Below are 21587 nucleotides of genomic sequence, written 5' to 3' on the forward strand. Positions count from 1 at the left end.
ATATATATATATAAATGAATGACAGTGGAGTGCATTATAATTCTTATTACACATAGAGAGCACAATTTTCGTATCTCTGTATACAAAGTATATTCATACCAATTCGTGTCTTCATGCATGCTCTTTGGATAATAATGATCATCACATTCTACCATCATTTCTATCCCCATGCCCCCTTCCTTCCCCTCCAACCCCTCTGCCCTATCTAGAGTTTGTCTATTCCTCCCATGCTCCCTCTCCCTATTCCACTATGAATCAGCCTCCTTATATCAAAGAAAATATTTGCCATTTTTTTTTGGATTGGCTAATGTCACATAGCATTATCTTCTCTAACTCCATCCATTTACCTGCAATCAGGTTTCTTTTTCTTGGGTGTTAGTTCTTTCAAAATATGAGTCCTCTGTCTTGTAGCTTGATACTGTAATCTGAGACATCTTTAGTCTGTAATTGTGCTACCATTATGGGATATATGATGTGTATCTCTGTGTGTGTATATGATGTATGCACGTATATACACACATCATATATGTATATATTATAAAAATGTAGGATACCCCAATTTTATATCTTATGTATAATCTAATAGTACAGTTAATATATAATATATAATATGTACATGTGCATATATCCAGAAATATATAATTCCAGAAATTTTTACTAATAATCTTGGGAATTTATCTCAAAATAATTCTTTATTTTTTTCAAAAGAATTCTTTTTCATTGTTTCTTATTGTATTTGCTAGTCCCGGTTTTCCTATTTTCTTTTTTTGTAAGGAAAATAAAGGGAGACATAGAGATAAGATGCAGAAAAGATGGTTGAATGACAGAATGGCCAAGCTTCCAAGCTTGCTTTATTTATTTATTTATTTATTTATTTATTTATTTATTTATTTTCATTATAATAGAATAATTTCTTTAATTTTATCTAATATTCTGTTCATGCCCAGTTTTCCCCAATTATTGCCCGAAGAAGTCTTTTTTACAGTCCATTTGTTCAAATCCAAGCTTTATTTATGTCTATAGGTTACTTTAGGTCATTAGCATCATTCATACATATTGTTTATTGTATTACTAGGCAGGTTACAGACTTAGCAACATTATGCAGCTTATTCCTCAGTTACATACTAAATTGCACTGCACAATGTTAAGAGCTTTGTGTAGCTCTCAAGAAAGTCCATTGTATAAAGTTATTGTTATGTGGAAAGGTTTAGGCTCAGTGAAACATTGTGGTTGTCTAACAAGAGAGTTCCTTTATTCCAAGGAGCTGTGTGCCTGAGATCAAAGTCGAGGCTGATAAGACTCTAGCACAGAGCTTCCTCATGCAGGCATTGTCACAGCAGCTAGACATTGCACATGTATTAGCTATCTTACTAGTTCCTAGGAGAAATTTCAGGGCATTCTAAGGGTGGGAAACAGAGTGTCTGCTACCCTCTGGGAGTTTGCTCACCAGAGGAATCCTTCCCTATATATTTCTACAGTCAGAATCCCTATACTTTTTCATATTGACATTTAGATTTTTAACTTTCTCATTAAACATTCAATGCCCATTAGCCTTCATTATATATGTTTACTTTATATTCTTGGCCTGTATTCTGGATGATTTGGTCACATCAGCCCAAAAGCCCCAATATTGTCTCCAATATTGTATTAGCTATCTTATATTTCATATTTCTAGCCATTATTTTAATCATTTATTTCATTATTGCTTTTAAACCTTTTAAAACCTATTAATAACTTTAACGATACTACTTTTGTGGTATTATATTGTTATTATTTCTTGTACATTGAGTACCCCTTTCATTTCTTGCATTTGCTGATTTTCTTTTATGGATTTGTTTGTTTTGTAACTTTTCACTTTGGATTCACTGAACTTCTGGTGGGATTATTTTTTCTGCAGGTTTCATGCACCCTGAGCAATGAAAGAATGCTACATGGCTGTTTCTTATTCCCTTTTTTGAGGCTCCAGGTAAGTCATTGGCTTTAGACCAGAATTTATACTTCTTCTAGAAATTATACATTTTTATTCCTCACAAGAATACAGTAAAGAAAAAAATCTTCTTCACTTCTACTTCTACACACCCTTAGTCTAGAACCGTTTGTAAGTTCCTTTTCTCTTTCTATGGAAATTATTTCAGCTTTTTTTTTCTCTAAAAAATAAGTAAGTCCAAGTTTTTTGGAGAATCCAATCTCATTCCCATGGTTTAAAGACCTGCAATCATGTATTTGTGCCCACCATACCTTGCTGAGTATGAAAGACAGCCTCATATTTCCAAGTCCTACATCTAGATCACTATTCCTCTGGATCTCAGCAACAGCTAAATCTAATTATTTTGACTTTGAGTTTGCCTTTTATTTAGCATCTGTGGATTTTCCTTTTCCCCTTTCATTAAAATTTAATTTTGATTTAAATTATTTATCTTTGTTTTTTTGTAAGTTTTTACCCAGCCTTACTAGGTATTTGTAACAGAGGAGGTATAAATTATACCAAGTTTACCTTTATTTGCAGAATTTCTCTGCAATTTTTCTCAACGTTGAAATCATATTTTATATATGCAACTCAGCTTTTGAATTCTGTTTAATATTAGAGCAGTAACATTTTTCTATGTATTAAAAACCATGACACAACTTAAATGATTACCCAATATTTCCTTGCATGGATGTACCATATATTATTTAACCATTTTACTCTGTTTTGACATCTAAATTTTTATGTTATGTTTTTCTAAGTTATGGTATAGTGAATTTTTTTTTCCTATGCTCCACTTTTTTGCTTGCTTTTAGGTTAGTTCCTAAGGATTATATCTAGGAGTGAAAACTCTAAGCATTTTACAGCAATTTTTAAAGCACTATTAATGGAATGGTGCAGGCATGTGTTTATATAAATATGTTTAAATAGAACCTTTTAGAATCACTAAAATTTAAATAAGCTGAAGAGGGTAGTACATATGTCTCTCTACAGATAATAGCCCAGAAGATGTAATTAGCTCTAAACTATCATTTCCCAACAGGTGGCTATTTTTGCCTTGAATACCTCAAGTGACAGTTATTATGCAACCTTTCTTGGCAGCTCCTTCCATTACTTAATTTTCTAATATTACTGTTATAGAGATTTTCATAATATTTAATATAAATTACCTTAAGCTTTTCTTTGAGCTATAAATATGTATTTGTACCCTCTCACCCACACACTTAATAATTAAGAGCTAATTAGTATCTATGTAAAAAAGTATAGCTGATAGATCCCCAAAAATAAAAGTTCAAATTTCTTCACATAAAGAAATGAAAGTTTCAAGAAGTAAAACAGAAAATGTAGCCCAGAAATAGTATCAGAGAACCTCAAAGAGAAATAAATTATATAGCTACCCAGCTACAGGCCAAAGCTGGCCAAAGATCAATAATAGTTACAAAACATTAAGTCTTCTGCCTTTAGGGAAGCAACTAAAATCTCTACAGCAATTAAATAGCCCAAAGCAAGAATGTGAACCAATTGATCAGAGTTATGGGAGGCAGATTTTGGCTTACTATAAGAAGAACTTTCTGAAGTTGGAGCTATCCAGGCACAAAATCAGGTGGTGAATTCCCTAACATTTAAGGTTCTTCTGCATAATTTGAATTATTGCTTATCAGCCAGCATATTCTAGAGGAGACACTTGCATCATTAGCCTCCAAACATTTTTTAAGAATATTTCATAAAATTAAAAAATCTTATAATGAAGACTCAAGATAAAGACATCACCTCTTGATGTAAAGGCCTGAATCCCATTTGTGAAGGTTGTGCCCATATTCTCTAATTATTTCCCAAAGACCTCACCTTCAATGTGGTATCAACATATAAATTTTGGGGTGACATAACAACCAGCCAGTAGCAATCACACACATTGTTTTGTATTAGATTTTTTCAAGCTAGAAAATATATTAAAAATTATCTTATACTGCTCAACACAGAATTAGAACATGTAATCTGTATGTATCTTTCTATCTATATGTATACACATCCCAAATTCTATGTTTTAGCCATAATTTTTTAAAATATTAGTTCTTGATCTTCTAATACTATTTTGTCTCAACTCATTTCAATAAATTTTTCAACATCCTGGCCTGTTAGTTCACTGAATTTCTCTCCTCAATGATCTTTTGACATCATTTCTTCTTCAGACACTCATCCTACTTTTATCCTGTATATCAATGTTTTTTAAAGTGTGTGTATCTTTAGCATTACCCAGGAAATTAATACTTTATAGACATCTAAAATCTTGGGTGTCTTGAATGAGAACCCACTGAATCAGAAACTTTGGTCATGGAGTCTAGAAATTCATATTTAGTAGGTTTTCTAGGTGATGCTGATAAAAAAATGTTTGATAGCAAATACTGTGAGCTCATCATTATTTAAAATTGCCAGGTAATCTCAATTTTATGTAAATCACTAAGTATAACCTCCCATCTGTCTTGATTCCCCTATCCAAAACCTAGTCCCTAGTCCCAAGTTCATTGATCCTTCCTCCATTTCACCATCCTTTAACTTCACGTTGCTGCTGCTACTACTACTACTACTACTACTACTACTACTACTACTACTACTGCCTTTCCTAGTTTAAATTCTGTGATTGAACATGGTAAATACTTCCACATATGTATCTTCACTCTGTAAGTTCTATCGTATTTTGTCTCCTGTTGTACTCTCTTGCCAAAACCAACATCTTTGTTTTAAATCTAGTTATCTAACTTTTCTGAAGTGATACCCTTTCAAGTTGGATGGGAGAATAATTCATAGTCATAATGGATTTGTCTTTTAAATTCATGGAGCCTTTAAAGGTCCTTAATTGCTGCCTGGAAATCTTATTCCTCTTCATTAATCTATTGGTTTTCCCATTTTCCTATGTAAATTTATTTGGTCTCCTTGTTCCTCAAACAAAAAAAAATACTTTGTATAGTTTGTTAGGGCTCTCTAACAAAGAAGCACAGACTGGGTAGTTTAAATGATAGAATGTTATTTTCTCACAAGTCTGGATGCTAGAAGCCTGATATGATGGTGTAGACAGTATTGATTTGATCTGAATTCCTCTCCTTGGCTTGCAGATGGCTCTCTTCTCCCTGTGTTTTCACATGATCATCCCTCTGTGTGTATCTGTGACTTAATATTCATATAAGGGCATCAGTTACATTGAATTTGGGCCCACTCTAATGACCTCATTTTATTTAATTACTTCTTGAAAGACTCTATCTACAAATACAGTCTCTTTCTGATTTTTTTTTTTTAACTGGGGATTTCAATGCATGAGTTTTGGAGAAGTATCATTCAGTCTATAACATCTTCCCATTTTCCTTATCTGATGATCTTGCTTCCCTTTATATTGAGAAAATGGAAGCAACCAGAGTACTTTAGATTAATTGCCCCAAACCTTTTTCTTTATGTGCCTTCCAGTATATTACCATTTCTTCTTTTCCTGTCTATTCTACTGCAAGCTCCTTCTTGATCTCCTTTGTTAGTTCTTCCTTTTTTCTCCCAGTCTTTTAAATATGGGCTTTCCATAGACTCATCTATTGGATTTCTTGTCTTCTGTCTGTATACTCTTTTTTGGGGGCCTATTTTATCTAATTTCTGGTGCTAAGTAGTATATATGATATGAATCCCACATTTATACATTGTTACAGTTCATTTTAGCAGCTATAAGAAAATGCCAAAAACTGGGTGACTTATAAACAACAGAAATTTATATCTCACATTTCTGGAGGCTAAATATTCCAAGATTAATTTTGATTTTATGTCGTGGAGGACCTGCTCTCTCAGTCACAGATGATACCTTCCAGCTATGTCCTCACATAGTAGAAAAGGCAAGGCAGTTCTCTGGGGCATCTTTGGTAAGGGCACTAACTAATCCTATTGATGTCCTCATGACCTAAGCAACTAGTTTCTTTAGCTCTTACTAATGTATTTTCAGATGTGTATAGGTGTTGAAATTGATATTTCTGTGGAGAGATGAATGCTGGGAAGTCCTAATTTCCCATGTTACTGATGTCTGTCCTCCTAAAATCAAGTGTTTAAGATAAACTCTGAACATTTTTTAAGTGTACATTAACTAGAGTCACCATGCTTCTAGTTTTGACCAAGGCAGCCTTGATGTTTTCTTCATCTTGAGAGAACTTGAGACAAGTTTCTTCCAGCGTTGATCCCCCTATTCTTCCTCTCACCCCAGCCCTTAGGGTGTCTTAATAGCCTAATCACAGAGGTCCCTCTCATCCCTTTACTTAAAGAATTTTACTTTGGCAAAACAGTAATTTTAAATTATTTCTTTGCCCTTTTGAGACAGAAATGTTTTTAAAAATCTCTTGGCAATTTTACAACCCAGGACTCTCTTTTTAAGGAACTTGTAACCATCTGTCTGAAATATAATTCTCTAGTAATACATAATTCCCATCTCCTAGTATGTCAGGGATGATCAACAGCTTAACTTCACTGGGCAGGCTACTGGCTCCAAGTAGTAAAATTACCATTCCCTTTGTTAATGCAAGTTAACAAATAGAAGGAGCTTATGATCTCTTGCCACATCTCTTAAAATATTTCCTGTCCTTTGGATCAGCAGAGTTGAGTCAGAATGAATTCTGGTCTCTTTTCCTTATTGCAGTAGCCCTGAATAAAGTCCTCCTTATTTAACTTGGTACGATGTAATTTTTTTGTATTGCATTTATTTTCTTGTATTTTTTTTCTATGAGTATTCTATGAACCTTAAATAGTGCCTCTATCTGTTTAGGTTCTCCACACATGGCTATTGGATAAGTTAATTAATGAATGATATTTTTTTAAAAAAAGATGGGAGCACTAAATTTCTGATACAAAACTGCTCAGAGCATTCTTTCCCTAAGTCATGATATCGTCAAATGTTCAATATGGTAGTTAATTACTATTTAGTGAACCTCAAAGCCAAACCAGGATAAATATGTATCATGAACAATAAATTGTTGTTATGGGAAACCACTAAGATTTGGGGGTTATTTGTTTTATAGCATAACCTAGCATATCCCAACTGTATTGTTCCTTAAAATTACCTTCCACTAGAGGAAATTCTGGAAAATTGAAATCACGAATTGGTAACAACTTTTCTTAAAATTTCAGTGGTTTTATTTAAGTAATACTTTCCAGTACCTGGAAAGAAAAAGTAGTTTAAAAAAACTCTTCATTCCAGCAACTGAAATAATCATATACTAGCTCCTACAAATTTAATGAGATGTCTGATTAATAATATATAATGGGCAAAGTAAATATTATTTTTTTCTGAATGGATCGTATCAAAAACTTATACCAAGAATGATAATTTTCTTGGTTTAGCTTTTGTTTTTAACCCTTTAAATTCCAATATTATAAAGAAATAGGCTGTTGTTTCTGATAAGAAAGAAATGTTTCTACATTTCTCGTTATTTTAGAATTTTTATAAAATATTTTATTATGACTAAATTAAGACTATTTAAAGAGGGCCTTCCAAATAGCTTTTATCAAGAAGTTTCTCCTCTCATTTTAGCTGAAGGTCTTCAGTTGTCTCCTGCTGTAAGTCTCTGACCAGTTACCCTTGGGGATTTATGGGTCCTTCAGAGGCAATGGACAAAAACCAGTATAAGATAATTCTTTATCTTAGTTCCCAAAGTCTCTCCCTTTACCAATGTTTCTCTTCTGTTTCTCCAAATGTTGCTGTATGCCCTGTACCCCATCTCGCTTTGCTTTACTCTTCCTTGTAAGATAAGTTCTGATGCTAACATTGAAATGTAACATTATTCAGAAGTTGATATGAAAAAATAATTGGACTTGAAAAATGACAGGAATGGTTTGAGATAGAGAAGGAATTCCATTATAAACCAGCTCCAAAAGAGGAAAATGACGTGAACCCAGAAAAAAAATAGGTGAAAAAAGGAGAGGAACAAAGAGGGGAAGCACATGAGCAAGGAAAATGAGTGAGAACAGATATTGGCTTTGGATGTAGGAATAGGAAAAGTTTAGAAGGCCAAGAAGGGCAAGTGTCTAACCAGGCATATGAAACCTGAGTTGAGGGAGAAAGGGTTTTCTGAGAAGGGCTTGAATGATGCCACAAACTAATTTTTTGTACCATGTAGTTACTCACATGGTGGAATTAACTATATGATTAGTGAGTTTACTTGACAGATTTAATTTCCTCACTTATTAGGGGCTGATGTTCAACTATTTGGAAAAAATACAAAAAGGATTGAAGTGTCAAACAAGAGAGTTGCATAGAATAATATGACATGTGATCAGAGAAGAGACCTAGAGGATGGTAAAAGATCATTGCTAGGACCTTTGGCACCAATGGAGTACTACAGTGTTAATAGCTACAGGGTGTTGTAAGGACTAAAGAGAACAGCAAATGTGGTTGTGTGTGAAGGCACAGGACCTAGTGCATAGAAATAACTCAGTGTCACCTCACAAGGATGCCTGTCATCTTGTTAAGCCACGGAAACAGTATGGGGGCCAATAATGACTATATCGGTATATGTCATGTAACAAGCTAGGCTGCTCTCAGACCTTCAATTGTACCTGTACCATTTGGGAAAGAACAACTTTATAGTATAGCAAAGGGGAACTGACATTTAGTGATGTCTTCCACATGCTACTTGGCATTTTAATCTTCAAACATTTATATCAGTCTATATTATCCCCACTCTGTACTATATATATTGCATGTATAGAATTATGCACTGAGCTTCAGGAGATTTCAGTAACTTACCCAAGATCTTCTCCAGTCAATTTCTAGTTGGACTCTGACTTAAGGTCAATTCTGTTTCTAAAGTCCAAACTGTTTTTGATCATATCATGCTTCCATTTTATGTGACATTATGAAAATAGTGACAAATTTGTTAAAAAAGGCAAAATATTTACTTTAATAAGTACCTATGAGAATCACATTTCCTTCCAGAAGTTAATATCCTATTGTACCTTTATTGCCTTCCTCAAAATTACAGAAGTTTCACATCAAGTGTAGAGTGGGATTAGCTCCTGGGTTAGCATAAAAATACTTCTTTCAGATCAATATTTATTTTTATGAGATGACATTTTTTTTAATTCTCAAGTTTTGCTTCCAATCTTCTATCACTTGTGAGAAGTGCTTTTTAAGTAGACTATTTATACCTTGAATATGTCACAAGTTTTTTTTTTTTTTTAAGTCAAAAACATTTAAAAAACAGATTGTTTTTTTCTGTTAGGGACATCTGCACTTAGATGTCCTGTTTGAGCTGCTTATAACCATCTCCTAATTTATCCCTACCAAAGTGTAGAAGTCAGGGTTTCACCACATTTAGACCTGGTAGTTCGTAAGTGCTTTAAGTCCATACTTTCAGATCTGAAAGAGATACTAGAGAAGATATTTTCTAGTCAAAGCACCTAGAGGATACTCAGATAAACTTTGTTGTTCTTCTTAATCGAAGAACACAATGAACTGTGTTGGAATCACATATAAATTTGTAAAATTTTCTAACTAAGAAAATAAAAATATAAAGAGGAGACCCTTTATGAATTGTTTTTATGGAGGTGTACAAATTTAGGTTCCTAAATGCATATAATTCTCACATAGTAATTTGTTTAACTCTGACATGGTTAATTATTGCTACTATAATTCTGTTCCTCTGAGGGAGAGGGCAAAGGATTCAATGATTCAAGGTGAGTAAAAACTTAACTCTCAAATGGTAACATGTTCATGGGGCTCGTTGCAGGCTTTCTTCTCCAGAGGATATCTGAATCACAGTCCTTGGTTGGCCAAATTCCATTGGAATACATCAAATTGCAAATCAGTGTGTATGAAAATTTGAATTCACAAACACAAGGAAGGAAACAGACTAGATTATGTGATCCTCTAGTGAATTTAAAATGAGACATGATATTTAGATACTCCGGCTTTTAGATATATCAACTGGATTTTGATTAAAAATTCCAGTAGAAGCAGCTCAAGTCAGTCAGAATCCTCAGATTTCAGTTGGGTCTATTTGGAACTCTGGGCAAATCACTTTACCTAATGAGGACCTCAGTTTTATTCATTTAAAAAAATCAACATGGGGCCTGAGCCATGGTTCTTAAGTTGGAAAGGAGATAAAACAAGCTCATAAAAGAAAAGAAAGAAAAAAAAAGAACTGATTTATTATGTAACTAAAATTTTAAGAATAATGTTTTAAAAGTATCGACTTTATATGAAATAGAACATAGGAGGTCTTTCTGGGCACCATAATCAGGAAAGTTGAGTCAGCAACTTTCAGACCCAACTGACTCAATTCTGCCCTCTCAGTGACCCTAATGTATAAAACTGCCTGTAACCAGACATTTTTTTCTAAAAAAATCTCTGACTTCAATCTTTTTGACTCTCCTTAGTCTCTTGAGTCACAAACTCTTTCTCTAACCCTTTATTGTGACCAGAATGAGTAACTGAGTAAAACAAAGTAAGTGACCAGCAAGATTTACTAATGCAACCATTGATAGGGCCTGAATCACAATGGAGGAACTGTGGCATTTTTAATGCAAATCAGGAACCTAATGAGGAGAAATGATTTTGGGAAAGCAACCCAATATATATCCACCACAAATACTTCTTTTTTTTTTTTTTTTTAATCTTGATTTTATTGTCCGTGGATCTATCAAAATAGGGGATATTTTAGAGAAACCCACTGAGACATACTGAAGTAGAGTCACTCTGATTAAAGTTGAGTGGTTGCTGGAGACTTGAAAGTCACCAAACCATGTGATCTCTTAAGAGATTTCTAAATAAATCATTCTATTATTGCTATCTCTTCTTGAGTGGGTCTTAAGCTCCTCATGGGAAAGTACTGGGTCTTTGTCCTTTATCATTTGCCTTTGTCCATTGGTTTGAGTACATACTCTTGAAAGTACTAGTATTGATGGAAATGCACATAGTTCTCCACAATATCAACCAATAAACATTTTTCTCCTCCAGGTGAATAACCCTCTCTGGAATTCAAAATGCTCATGAAGCTGTAGCATAGAGGGAATCAGCACACTGCACTGCCACCTTAACAGACACCACACAGTACAGTACTCCTTGCTATGGAGGTAAGTGCTACTTACCCAGCTGCTCTATAGAGGTTTTTTTTTTTTTTAACAAATGGAAAAGACATTAAAATCTCTTTACCTAGATGCTCTACTCCATTTTAACACAATATGGAGCAAAGACTGGGGAGAGTTTTAGTTAGATCTGGCCCTTGAGATGGTAATAAAAGTCAGCTGCCTCAGCATTAAAACATCCCAGTGAAGCTCTCTTGCAAATCTCTACCAAACCTATGCGATGATTTCCTCATCCCATCCCACAACTCAACTTTAATAGTGTAGTTGTTACTGATAATGCCTATTTTATAATGATGCTGGTGGTCTTGAACCTTTTTGTAAACCTTTTGGGATATTTTAATGTTTAACCAGCATGAACAACTTGTTCTTCAGTATTCCAGCAAGTGAGGCTCTGCTTTAGTTCTGTATCAGATACAGGCTATAAACATTTTACACTGCAGTGCATTGTGCAAAAGAAAAGAGAAGTATGTTCAGATAACTCCCATCATAATATTAACTTTTTGTTTTCTCGTATTCCACAGGCATGCACTCACATTGATATATTATTCTGCACTCATAATACAACCTAAGAAAATCACAATGTCAATCCATCATGTTTAAAGATGAGGTCATCCAACAACTTGGAAGTAAATGAGTTTGGTTTATTTGTATAATCAATACTTTTGCCTAAGCTATATCTGTATGAAACCATGTACCCAAAGTGCTAGATCTGTATGGTACACATTATAGAATTTTGTAAAGAAAAACAAGAATAGTCCTTGAAGAGCTCATAGTCTAGTGGAGGACAAAAACATCGAGTTGCATTTTTGGACATCTTTTTTGGACAAAATTTTGGACAAAATTCCCAAAGGACTATTATTTTCAGAATTCGTTTGCATGAACAACTTAGTTTCTTTTTTGTAATTGAAATATTTTCTACTCACAACTGCTGAGAAACATGCAATAGATATTTCTTTTTATCTTTAACCATCTGGAAACTCACAATAAAATTCAACTTAATTATTCTACTTTAGATTATTTTCTAGTTCTGGATTTTGTATATTTTTATTGAGTGCCGAATGAGGGTTATTGAACCACTTTAAATATGTTTGGAATAAGATCTATCTGTAGAGAAATGCATAAGTATTAGGTTGTATCTTTATCACTTAATAATCACTCAAACACTTTTATCAGGTGTGTTCTACTTTGTGTGAATCTTTTTTATTTGAAAAGATATAAGGCAGTTACATTTTAAAGAAGTTAAATTTGGGAAATCATTGTTTAAGAGATTTATACTTGAATATACCTCAGAGAGATAACTTGTGAAAAACAAAGAGTAGTTCTCAATAAATATAAGAGTTAAATTATCATCTTGAATGATACAGCTCTTTCTTTGTTCAAACATAGTGGAGAGAAGATGATTTGTATTAGTGACCAGGTTGTGCCTGTATATAAATTATTAAATATTTGAATAATTAATGATGAAGATCCCAGGCGTTAGGAGGCAGTTTTATTTTCACTCTGAAACATTCACTATTTAAACTGGTTATTTCCTTTTTCTCTGTTCTGGTTATTCATTGCTGTATAATAAACTGCTCATTAACACAAGTCTAGATTCAAGGGTAGGGATATTAGACTTCAGCCTTCATTTGGAAAAAACTTTGTTTATCCTTATTCTCTCAGACTCCTCTTCCTCTGCCTCCGACCTTTTTTCCTCCATTTCTCTATTCCCTAACTTAGTGACTTACTTAGTATGTCATTTATTTAGTTCATTATTTTCCTGGTTAGAAATTTGAGAAAGTTTTTGGTTGGCCAGCTGAAACTTCTACATTATTTCCAGAAATCTCCCCAGTCACAGCCAAGAGTTCATGAAGCAACTTTATTTTCCTTGCCATCACTGAGACCATGTTGCCAAACTTTTCACCACTACATTACCATGGCTATTTTTTTCCCTTTGGTTTCCAATAACATTTTCCTCGTTGTACTCACTAGCAGACTCCTTGAAATCCTTCCAATTCCTGCCTGCTGCCTAGTCCCAAGGTTAAAGCTATATATTTCAGGTTTTCTTTCTGATAAACATCTACTTCCAAGTACCAGTTTCTGTTCCATTTATTTCTGTTTATTTATGGCGATGTAACAAATTACCCCAACAATTAGTACTTTAAAACAATTTTATTTTACTCACCATTTTGTGGATCAGAAATTCTAGAATGAATTGGCTACAAGATCACCTCATATCCAGAGTGTCAGCTTTCAAGATGACTTCTTTGTTCATAACCTCTTGTGCCAAGTTGATGCTGGCAGTTGATGCTGAGCTGCTTTTGCAGTGGACCAGAGCATTCACACGTGTGGTTGGTTTGTAATTCAGCATGGAATGTGGGAGCATCCTAAGATCAAGAATGTTTATTTCCTGGGCCAATACAACAAATTTCCAAAAACCAAGTAGTTCAATAACAGGAATTAATTTTCTCACAGTTTTGGAGGCTGGAAGTCCGAAATCAAGTGGCTGCCAGGGCCAGGCTCCTTCTGAAGGCTTCCAGGAAGGATCTGTCTTTGTCCCTTCCTGACTCTGGTAGCTCCTGGCCATATTTGGCATTCCTTAGCTCTTGATGGCATCATTGCAACTGCTCCCTCTGTCTTCCTATGCCTGTCTTCCCTCTGAATGTATCTTCAGTCTCCAATTCTCTCTCTCCATATAAAGATATCAGCTTTTGAATTTATGGTCCTCCTCTAATTGCAAATAACCCCATGCTAACTTGACTCTTGATTATAATGCCAAAGACCCTATTTCTAAATAATATCACATTCACAGGTAGGGTGGAGTTTAAGACTTCAACATATTTTTGTGGAGCATAGTTCTATCCACAAAACTAAGTATTTCAAAAGATGTGGGCTAAGGTTGTAAAACATTTTAAAAATGTAACTGACTATTCTTGAAGGCCCAGAATGTCCTTTCTGGCACCTTCTGTTAATCAAAGAAGCCACTAATTCCAGCTCAAACTCAGGAGGAGGCAACTAGGCTCACATCTCTGTAGGAGGAATATTAAAGATTTGTCACAGTCTTTAACCTACCATGCCCACGTTTCCCTTTTCCTGTTCTTTTTCTTTCTATTTCTCTATCCTTCTCTCTTTTCCTCTCAAGTATATTTTAACTCTCAAATATACTTTAATTCTCTATTTTTTGTTCCTTTTTTATTTTTTTTATTGATTGCTCAAAACATTACAAAGCTCTTGACATATCATATTTCATATATTAGATTCAAGTGGGTTATGAACTCCCATTTTTACCCCAAATACAGATTGCAGAATCACATCGGTTACACATCCACATTTTTACATAATGCCATATTAGTAACTGTTGTATTCTGCTACCTTTCCTATCCTCTACTATCTCTAAGTTAAATTATCTGCTATGCAACTCAACTAAATCACTGATATATAAGAATATTTCAATATAACTTCTTGTCTTAAAGTGGTTTCTATGGTTTTTAATCGAAACTTTTCTGGCCAGTTTGTGAGGTATATTTTTGTGTGGAACAGGGTCACAAAGGCTTGTGTGGTGAGAGCGTTAAAATGAAGAGCCTGTGATGGATGCTCTCACGGACCCCTGTGATTGATGAAATGCCTTCTCACCAAATACCAAGTACAACTACTCTTTCTATTCCTAGCAGTTTATGTGCTTCTTCCTCAGAATGGCCAAGAAATCAAGTATAAATTGAATAGTTTTTAGAGCTCCCATTTAAGAGATCATGGAACAGATTTAAAGAGAAGAAGAGGAACTTGTTCTATCTCTCAAAGAAAGGCCATTGGGAAGGACTCGGGGTACGGCATCCATTTGTCTTGTGATGCTGCTGATATATGCTACTGTCTTGAGGCTTTAAAATATTGACTATGTGGTTCTTCCATTTCTGGTACTTGGCTGCCATGTTAGCATTACTTTCTAAAGCAGAAGCTCCAAAAACACTCAGTTATGGGCATTTTGAATAAAAAGCTACCTGTCTTTCTATGTGTTATTCATTTTCAGCATAACTGTATGAATGTGGAATTACTTTTCAACAGCATTGATGGTGTTTTCCTATTAAGATGCCCTTTATCTGGCCCTTCTCGATGTGGCTCCTCCCTGAGGGAGGGCTATACTTCCCATTCACTGACTTAACATTGGCCACCTGACTAGCTTTGACCATGTAAACTGAAAAAAGGGATTTTTCTCACTTCTGTGCAAAACCTTCAGGAGCCTTCCTGTGTTTATGTTATCACTCTGCCAGAGCCTGGTATGTCTCCAGTAGTTCCTCATCTTTGATCCACATCTTGGAAAAAGGGAGCAGAGTCCATGCTGCTTCACGATGACAACATGATGGGAGCCAGTATTAAGCCACTGACATTTTCATGTTTTGTGGCTACAGCATAAATCAATAGATATATCATCTATTAGAGTAAAGACTTTTCAGGGAAACGGTAGCTGGGCTTTTTCAAAGCAGCCACATTGCTTCATTTCCATAGGGCACTGGAAAAATTTACATGGTTACATAGAATTTGATATATTCATCTAGGTAGCTTCATTCAATGATTAAATTATTGGCTCTTCAGTTGTTTTGATTTTTACTTTCTATTTGTGTGACATTCGGAAAATTCTTAAACTCTTCAAATTCTGTCACCTCATCTAGAAAATAGTAATATATGGCTTCCTGGAATTATTGAGAGAATCCAATGAACAAAAAATCAGGGGTTCTCAAAGAGGATAATTTTGCCAATAGGGGAATCTATGACAGTTACCAGGAGGCATTTCTTATTGCTGTTACTGGTGTCTAGAAAAGTAGAAGGTAGGAATGTCTCAGAAAACATCCTACAATGCATGAGGAAAGCCCCACAATAAAGAATTTTCTGGCCCTAAATGTCAAGAGTTAAGAAAACCATGAGCTAGAGCAAGGTGCTTATTTAACAAAATTCCTGGAACAGTAAAAGACAAGAAAGTGTTTGCCACATGTAATAATATTGAATGGACTGAAATAACAGCTGGAAATATTTTAAAATTATTAGTGTATAAACTGATCCAAATTTTTCAAGTTTACTAATTAAGATCTGTGTTGGACCATAAATCTATATATATCTCTAGAAAAATCATTGCTCTTTGAGATGGTTTGGCAATGGCATTCTGTAAATCCCACAGTGGTTATATCAGTAGTAAAACTGAAGAGACTAGGAATTCCCTAAAGTTTCATAGACTTTTTTATGATACACTTCAATTTATGGTAATTATTGTCAGCATACAATGTACTTTAGGCAGGGTTTATAAAATCATATGCATTTAAAATGTTATATAAATATGTAATGCATAAAAGTAATCTGCCTGAATAATAAATATATTTATCCAAAGAGTAAATAAAACAGCTCATAAGAAGCTGTTCCAATTACTCAGGTAAACACTACCTTCTATGCTTGACTTTCTTTCATTGTTTTGAGTCATGGGAATAAAACCAGAAATACTGTCTTGCAATAAAATTTGGAAATGACATCATCTAAAGCATCCCAAAAATCTTATATAAAAGTGTTACTGTCCTAACTCCTTTTGTCAGTGTTCAAGGGCACTCCAAAATTGCTTCATGAGTCTACACTCTAACAAGAAACCCTATAGTAGCTGATAACAAAGGCCAGGATGAATTGTATGGAAATGTGGAAAGACTGGAAGATACTTTGGCTGCTAGTGCTAGTGACTAGTGGGTGATCTAGAAAAATCCATTTTCTAGGCATTATTATAATCACCTCAAATGTACATATGTAGAGGCAGATTTCCATGTTTCTTTCTGGTTTCTCTCACGACTCCATATACCATGCTGTATACATATATCTTTTAAATTCCATAAGTACATAGATCTGCTAAATAGACTGTTAAAATTAACTGAACTCACTGATTTTCCCTGTGTTATTGTTTTGCTTTTAGTCTTTTTTTTTAATTTAAAAATTTAGGAGTAGACTAGTCTTCAGCAGTGGAGAATATGAAAAGTATGGTAAAATATCCCCTTAGATTATAAACAGCTGATAATAATGACAACAACATTAGCTATCACATTCTGGTGACATGTTATGTGCCAAGCTCTGTGCCATATTGTACATGCATTATGTCTCAGTTTATTGTAACAATAACCCTGAGACGGAAACCTTATTACCCATTTTGCATGTGGGTGAATTAAGACTTAGTGAACATTAAAGGTCATGTCATATGTGTGATTTTCAAGAATGCTATTAGCCAAAGCTTGGTCTTGACCTCCACACCTCACAGTTAACCTACCATTAATTGACACCCTGTACTGTAGTGCTGATACACTTCTACTCTCTGAATATGTGGTTCACTTTTGCTTCTTCATGGGGACGCTTCTTGATCTTATGCATTTTCTCAGTGCATCTCTATACTTGCATTGCCACTGCAAAGTCTTTGTTGCCCTTCCTTGAGGACCAGTTGAGTGGCAATGAAGGAGAGATCCTAGACCAGCCCAGAGACACTATGGCAGGATAAAACCCTTACTTATTGGTAAATAAAATGAGCAGTGTTCTTAGTTTATTGTTCCTATCTACCACAGGGATTCTGTTTGACTTTATGTAATTCAAGATAAATTAGGAAAACCTAGTTGTTCACCCATCATGGCTCTCACGTCTTTGGGAATTCTCATCCTCTAGATGAAAGAAGGAAATTGTTTAGTGACTATCTTTATGGAAGAGAAGATGGTAGTCTCTAGAAAACACAATTGCTTACTTCAAGTGCCATGGTTTTAAGCCTTGTTCAAGACGATGAATTTCCTATGCTAACATTAACTTGTCTTTCTTGAGGAAAAAAATAGCAGTTCCCTTCTATTAGTCATTTATCATTTAATATTTCTAAGTAACACCCTCAAGGCACCTTAAATAGATCCTAGGATATTTTTGTTTACTTCATACACTACTTACTACTTGCCAGTTTTTATGAACTATGTTGTTTAATTCATGAAACAACCCTCTGATTTAAGCACTGGTGTCATTACCACCTTAGAGCTGAGAAGACTGAGGCTTAAAGAGTTTAATAATTTTCCCAGTGTTCCATAGCTAAGAGCCAGTCAATTCAGGGTTCTAGCCCAGTCCATGTCACTATAGCATTCATGTCCTTAACCACTGATATATCACTGTACTGGGAAAATGAAGTCAGATTCATCCACGACTCAAATTCTTCCATCACAGATTTTTAAAAGGCATGCTCAGAAGAAATTTGTTGCTCAAACTCCTATATAATTTTTTTTTAGTTCAAGTCTGAACAATTTATAGAAAGTTACTCATAAATATTGGATTAATGAGCGTGATTTCTATTGTTCCAAATAGAAATCTCGATGACATTAGAAAAGCATTAAAACCTTTGTATTTTAATTTAAATATGCTACACTTATATGCAATGATTTCCCTGTTACCCTGCGTCTGGAAGTCAAGCTCAGATCTGACTTTCATTTTTATGAGTTGTAGCCATTGTGCAGTTAAATAGGACAGTCCCTACTGGACTAATAAAAGATAAGTCAAGTTTTCTAGGCCGACTTGGAGCTAAATCAGACTGTCATCCTGACGCAGCTCAATTTAGATAGTTTCAGAACTCTATTTGTGTGTACATTACTCTTACCTACTTTCTTAAACTGCACAAGAAAGGATTATATTATTAAAAAAAATAGAAGTGAAAGAAGAAATGAAGCTACAATTGTGCTGAAATCTTATGGGGCAAAATGGAATCTATTCACTCTTCAGTTGTTTGGAAGCTTACACTTTATACTTTATATAATATGATTATAATTTTATAATCCCTTTCTGTTATTGATTAATAGTTGTTAGATTTTTATCTTAAGATATCTGCTTATCGTTTGTTGTGTAAATAACACATAGTGTCCTTTTGTTGGCTTTTGTTAGTTAACTTAGTAAAGTCCTTTGAGGTAAGTTTCACAAATTTGCCAATTTTATTCTTCAAAAGTGGGAAAATGTCTGTTGAATATTAGTAAATTCTAACCTTACTTTATTTTTTAATTATTTTTTTAGTTATATGTGACAGTAGAATGCATTACAATTCTTATTACACATATAGAGCACAATTTTTCATATCTCTGGTTGTATGCAAAGTATATTCACACCAATTCATGTCTTTGTACATGTACTTTGGATAATAATGACCATCATATTCCACCATCATTTCTAACCCCATGCCCCCTCCCTTACCCTTCCATCCCTCTGCCCTATCTAGAGTTCGTCTATTCCTCCCATGCTCCCACTTCCTACACCACTATGAATCAGCCTCCTTATAGCAAAGAAAACATTCGGCATTTTTTTTGGGGGGGATTAGCTAATTTCACTTAGCCTTATCTTCTCTAACTCCATTCTACCTGAAAATGCCATGATTTTACTATCTTTTATTGCTGAGTAGTATTCCATTTTGTGTATATGCCACATTTTTTTTATCAATTCATCTACTGAAGGGCATCTAGGTTAGTTCCACAGTTTAGCTATTGTGAATTGTGCTGCTATAAACATTGATGTGGCTGTGTCCCTGTAGTAAGCTGTTTTTAAGCCCTTTGGGTATAGACCAAGGAGAGGGATAGCTGGGTCAAATGGTGGTTCTATTCCCAATTTTCCATGAAATCTCCAAACTGCTTTCCATATTGGCTGTACCAATTTGCAGTCCTAGTAGCAGTATATGAGTGTACCTTTTGTACACTCATATACTTACTCTCGTTTGTAGGACTCAAACTAAAAGTTTCTTCTCAGCAAAAGAAACAATCTGTAAGGTGAATAGAGAGCCTACATCTTGGGAGCAAATCTCTACCCCCCACACACCAGATAGAGCACTAATCTCTAGGGTATATAAAGAACTCAAAAAGCTAAGCACCAAAAAACCCAAATAACCCAATCAATGAATGGGCCAAGGACCTGAACAGACACTTCTCAGAAGATGCTATACAATCAATCAACAAATATATGAAAAAAAAAATGTTCAACATCACTAGCAATTAGAGAAATGCAAATCAAAACCACTCTAACTTTACTTTCATTGTTATGAAAGAAAGATAATTATTTACCAACATAGCAAATCCATTTGCAAGCTTAGAGAAATTTCTTTTTGCCCTGCTCCAGTTCACTTAAACTCGTTTCTCATTTTTCCTACTTCCTTTCTCTCCCATCATCCCTGAAATCAGAATGTTTCTGGAATTTAGATAGGAAAAGAAAAAGAAAGTGAAGTGGGGGAAGGTGGGGAATGGTTACTTCTTAGGACTTTACCCCCAAATCCAATTTAGGAATATTTCCTGAGCATTAAAATGTGAAGACTGTCTAATTTTCACAGATCCGTTTATGATTTAAACTAGTCCTTAGCAAAAATTTTAAGTAGTGAAAACATATCTTTGAGATTCCCAGCCTTTTCCCTCTGAGGCCTACATCTATTTCCTATCTTCCTTCACTATGCCACCTGCATGCATGCTGCTGAGTGCTTAAGATTTACCCAAAGTCTTCCTTTTTCTTAATAGGGGGCTCACTTTTGGAAATGATGTCACTCTACTTATTCTTTTCAACAAATAAACAGATAATGTATGCCAGGATTGTGATATGAATTCTAGCATAGAGTGGAAAAATATCTTAGGCGTTGAGTAAGAAGAGAAGGATAGAATAAAGTCCTGCTTAATTGAACAAGTAAGTTCTGTGATACACTCTATGATATAGCACAAAGTATGTGTGTTGTGTGTGTGCACATATTTTCAAAGTATTAATTTTTAAAGTTAGTTTTTAATAATCTGATCAATCCCTGAGAGTTTAACAAAAATCTACTATGATAAACCAGAGTAAACTGAAACTACTCTTAAAATATTTGGTACAAATCCCAGCAGGGATCCAGATTTAGAAAAGAAAATGTTGATCAAATAGTGGAATGACCAAGTTCACAAACAATCCCTGCAGGACATATGAGCACATAAGGTTAGTTATCTTAAATGTGCTGAGGTGTTCACTATACAGATCACCTAGGCAAACCTCTTTTCTTTAAGTCCCTTATCTCCAAGAACTTTTATGATTATGCTTTAGTATCAATGAAGAACCACTCAAAAGCTTTAGAATGTCCTGGTCATGTGATCCTGAATGATTGCTATGGTTTTCATTGTTGATTATGAATTGATAATTTTACATATTATTCTCTGTAAGCTTGGTTAATGTGGACTATTCTCTTCTCTCCGATCTGATAACTTTCTTACTCTGTATAACTGAAGGGCAGACCTTGAACTGGGAGGAATTCAATAAAGAAAATGTCCTCTCACAGTCTTTTGGAACCCTGCCTGCCTGCTTCTCTGGGGACACTTACTTTGCTGTGTTCCTTTGTTTTGAAATTCCACATTTATAATGAGAAGAGAGAACTTTACACACAAAATTGTGTTTTGTGGCAGGGCATTTGCCTCCTTCTAGCTAAACGTGTAAGATGGGTTTTTTTTTTTTTTGTCTTTCTCTTCTCATTTTTCTTCTATGTTTGAGTGGATCTTGCATCTAGAGTTAACTAAGGTCA

General features: G+C 34.5%; 1 long non-coding RNA gene across 1 annotated transcript in view; it reads left to right on the top strand.

Annotated features, from left to right (window-relative positions):
• LOC125610713 overlaps positions 1–21587 on the top strand; it is a 138441-nt gene that overhangs the window by 113297 nt on the left and 3557 nt on the right. The window contains exons 7-8 of the long non-coding RNA XR_007340714.1: positions 1898–1966; positions 10941–11056. This is a non-coding gene — a long non-coding RNA (uncharacterized LOC125610713). The remainder of the gene's footprint in view (positions 1–1897; positions 1967–10940; positions 11057–21587) is intronic.

The sequence above is a fragment of the Marmota marmota genome, unplaced genomic scaffold (assembly GCF_001458135.2).
Source record: "Marmota marmota marmota unplaced genomic scaffold, marMar, whole genome shotgun sequence".
NCBI lineage: Eukaryota > Metazoa > Chordata > Mammalia > Rodentia > Sciuridae > Marmota > Marmota marmota.